Source organism: Bos taurus, chromosome 13 (assembly GCF_002263795.3).
Source record: "Bos taurus isolate L1 Dominette 01449 registration number 42190680 breed Hereford chromosome 13, ARS-UCD2.0, whole genome shotgun sequence".
NCBI classification, from domain to species: domain Eukaryota; kingdom Metazoa; phylum Chordata; class Mammalia; order Artiodactyla; family Bovidae; genus Bos; species Bos taurus.
In genome coordinates this window covers 79,028,916-79,032,465 of record NC_037340.1, presented here as the reverse complement: position 1 = coordinate 79,032,465, position 3,550 = coordinate 79,028,916, and the positions used below count along the sequence as shown (strand labels likewise).

General features: G+C 52.6%; 1 non-coding gene across 1 annotated transcript; it reads left to right on the top strand.

The window, feature by feature from the left end:
* Positions 1-2,542: 2,542 nt before the first annotated feature.
* TRNAR-UCU (transfer RNA arginine (anticodon UCU)) lies at positions 2,543-2,614 on the top strand. The gene has a single exon. It is a non-coding gene; the product is annotated as a tRNA-Arg (tRNA).
* The last annotated feature ends 936 nt before the right edge of the window (positions 2,615-3,550 follow it).

Sequence of the window (3,550 nt, the reverse complement as noted above, 5' to 3'; positions counted from 1 at the left end):
CCCTGGGTCAGGAAGACCAAGACCCCCATGGAGGTGGAAATGGCACCCCACTCCAGTATTCTTGCCTGGAAAATTCCACGGACAGAGGAGCCTGATGGGCTATAGTCCAAAGAGTCGGACATGACTGAGCGGCGGAGCACACACGAGGCAGGAGGCTGGGGTCCCGCACAGGAGCCCCCCATAACCTCACATCTCCATCATCCGGGCCACTGCAAGGACCTCCTCGCTCCAGTTTCCTCCCAGTTTACTCTGCGTTGCCCATGGCCACTGGACATTATCTCACATAGTGACCCCAGCTCATCACAGCCCTGCTGCAAAACCTCAGAGGCTCTTGGAATTGCTCTTAGAATAAACCTCCCGCCCTTGCCCAGCCTCTTGGTCTGGTCCTGCCTTTAAAGCTTAATGGACAAGTTGATCTCAATAATAAATGGTGAGGAGTATTTTATTTCTGTTTTCAGACAAAGTAGCAGCTAAAGCCATCAGCTCTGGAGTCACATGGCTCATTCATTCATCAATTCAGTCAGCCGTCAGATATGTAGTGATGGCTTGCTATGCACCAGGCTTGTTCCGGGCCTTGGGGGACTGGTGAACACGACACAGCTCCTGGCCGGGGCTGCTTTCCAGGGCGTGCAGACCTCAGAGCAGCACAGGAGCCAGGGTTTACAAGGGCTCCGGGCCCCTTCATGCTCTGCTGTGGCCCTCACAAGATTTGCAATCATTTTTGGACACAGTCCTGGCTGCCTCTACAGGGTGCTCATGTTCTCATGGGGAGTCAGGCACTAAATAGAACCCTGATTTCAGGCCATAAGAAGTGCTAGGAAGAAAGTAAGCTATATTAACACATACATATGGAATCTAGAATGGTACTGAAGAATCTATTTGCAGGGCAAGAACAGAAATGCCAGATGTAGAGAACAGACTTGTGGGAGGGGGTGGGGGGGAGAGGGGGGGACACACTGAGATGGTGGTGTTGACATCCACACACTGCCACGTGAGGAATAGCTGGCTGGTGGGAGGCTGCTGCAGAGCACAGGGAGCTCTGCTCGGTCCTCTGTGATGATCTAGAGGGCGGGGTGAGGGGTGGGGGGTACGGAGGCTCAGAGGGGAGGGGATATATGTATACTTAGAGCTGATTCACGCTGTTGAACAGCAGAAACTAACACAACGTTGTACAGAAGTTATCTCCCAATTAAAAATAAATGTAAGGGACTTCCCTGCTTGTCCAGTGGTTGAGAATTTGCCTTCCAGTGCAGGGGATGCAGGTTCAATCCCTGGTCAGGGAACTAAGACCCTACATGCCACAGGGCTTGTGCATCACAACAGCGGTTCCTGAACACCACAACTAAGACCTGACCCAGCCAAATAAATAAATACATGTGTCCGTATATATATTTAATAAATTCTAAAATGGAAGCTATGGGGTGTACCGGCTGGTGACGGCAGGGAAGTCCTCCTGAGAGAGTGAGAGCAGGGAAGTCCCCCTGAGAGGGTGAGAGAGGGAAGTCCTCTTGAGAGGGTGAGAGCAGGGAAGTCCCCCTGAGAGGGTGAGAGAGGGAAGTCCTCCCTGAGAGGGTGGCAGCCAGCCAGAGGCCTCATCGAGGAGCAGGGGCGGTGGATGGAAAGAACCTTCCAGGCAGGAGAAAGAAGAGCTAACGGTAAGGCCCTGGAACAGGAACAGACTGCTGAGCTGGGAGAGCCAGAGGGCGGGGGAGCCCAGACAGGTCAGCTCCTGCCACCCCCATTCCACCCCAAGCAAAGCAGGGACTGCTGAAAGCAGCTGGACCCGAGTCCAGAGCTCCAGGCCCAGCCTGCCAGACCCGAGGCTGATCCCGAACCAGAGAACTTCCTGGCTCCCTCCCAGTGCCCCCCACCCAGCCCCAGCCCTGCAGTGGAGGGAAGTTGCCAGCCAAGCCCTGAGCTCATACCGGCTGGAGGCTTGCAACCCAGGAGGGTCACGTGTCCCCACGCTACAGATGGGATGTGGGGGACGTGGGGGCGCTGGCTACATCCTCCAGGGCACGTGATGAGGGCCCAGCTCACCAGCACAGTGACTGGGAAAGGAACAGCCCCCCCAACAGCCCTCGGGTTCGGGGAGCTCGACTGTGTCTGAGAACCCCTCCACTCACTTCTTTGGACCCATTTTGTGTCTAATGGGAGGCCCAGCCACTTGCTTCCCCCAATTCTTTCATTCAGGAACCGTGCTCGTAATACACTACTGTACTATTATTCATTTTTCATGAACTGGATTGTGATTTTTTTTCTTAAAGACTTTTAAAAGGAATCATTGTATTGATACCGTATACTTGCCATAAACAAAAGGTAACTACTTTGTAATACCCACGCTATTCAGTTCTACCTAGATACTGACCCTGGTCTCCAGTGCACTGGCTTTGTTTAAAAGGGAGCATGCTCAGTCACTCAGTCGTATCCTCCTGTGTGACCCCATGGACTGGAGCCCGCCAGGCTCCTCTGTCCATGGAATTTTCCCAGCAAGAATACTGGAGTGGGTTGTCATTCCGTTTAAAAGAGAGATTGTACGCACTCCCTGGTGGTCCAGTGGTTAGGGCTCTGCACTTCTACTGCAGGGGCAAAGGTTCAATCCCTGGTTGGGGAACTAAGATTCCACATACTGCTTGGCCTGGTCAAAAATAAATAAATACAAAAGGGAGATCGCATGGTGGGGGGAGTCCTTTCACAATGAATATGTATATCAAATCGCCACAACATACATTTTAAATATCTTATAATTTGATATGTCAATTGTACCTGAATCAAGCTGGGTAAATAAATAAAAGAGAGAGTCACAACTATTAGGAAGAGATTAAAGAGACTAAGTGTGCTAGGAGCAGACACCGTCCCCTAAATAACAAACAACCAAAAAAAACTGAAAAAGAAGAGAAAAGAGAACATTTCACTCTGTGATGCCATCTTGTCTAGCACCATCTTAAAGTGATTCTCCAGGAAACGAAACCCAGCTCTGTCCAACTTCAGTCAAGACAAGAGTCTGCTATGGAGCTGGTTACCAGGAACCCACCAACGCTCCAGGAGGACCAGAGACCCAGGCAGGGGCCACGGTGCCCAAAGCCTCCCGCAAACCCAGGGCAATTCCAGAGGTCCACGCTGCCCGGGACTGCCAGCACCATGGAGACTGGACGGGGCCCCTAGCAGGAGCCCTGCTGTCATCACCACCTCTAGGAGCAGGGCGTAGCTACCCCCTCCTACCAGTGTGGCCACCACTTCTCCATGTCACTTCTTGTTCTTACCCTCAGGCGTCTCCGACTCTTTGCGACCCCGTGGACTGTAGCCGGCCAGGCTCCTCTGTCCATGGAACTCTCCAGGCAACAATACTGGAGTGGGTTGCCATGCCCTCCTCTAAGGGATCTTCCCAACCCAGGGATCGAACCCAGGTCTCCCGCATTGCAGGCTGATTCTTTACCATCTGAGCCACCAGGGAAGTCCAAGAATACTGGAGTGGGTAGCTTATCCCTTCTTCAGGAGAACTTCCCAACCTAGGAATCAAACCAGGGTCTGCTGCATTGCAGGCAGATTC